We start from the raw sequence: 227 nt of genomic DNA, 5'->3' as shown, positions 1-227 counted from the left end.
GCATTCCTTTCTGCCTTTTTATATTACTTTCATTTCTTCTTCTTCCCTTTCCTTGTCTCAGTTCATTAGTCAGTTTTCTTTCTCCTCCTTGCATTATTTTCCTTTTCTATTCCATTACTTCCTTTTTCCCTCTTCTCGCTGTTTTTCTTTTCATCAATAATTTATGTCTTTCTTTTCCTTCCTTTTTTACTCTATCATCTCTTTCATTCCTTCATTCCCTTTTTCCT

The sequence above is a fragment of the Portunus trituberculatus genome, chromosome 18 (assembly GCF_017591435.1).
Source record: "Portunus trituberculatus isolate SZX2019 chromosome 18, ASM1759143v1, whole genome shotgun sequence".
Lineage (NCBI taxonomy): Eukaryota > Metazoa > Arthropoda > Malacostraca > Decapoda > Portunidae > Portunus > Portunus trituberculatus.
Note: the sequence above shows the minus strand (reverse complement) of the source record.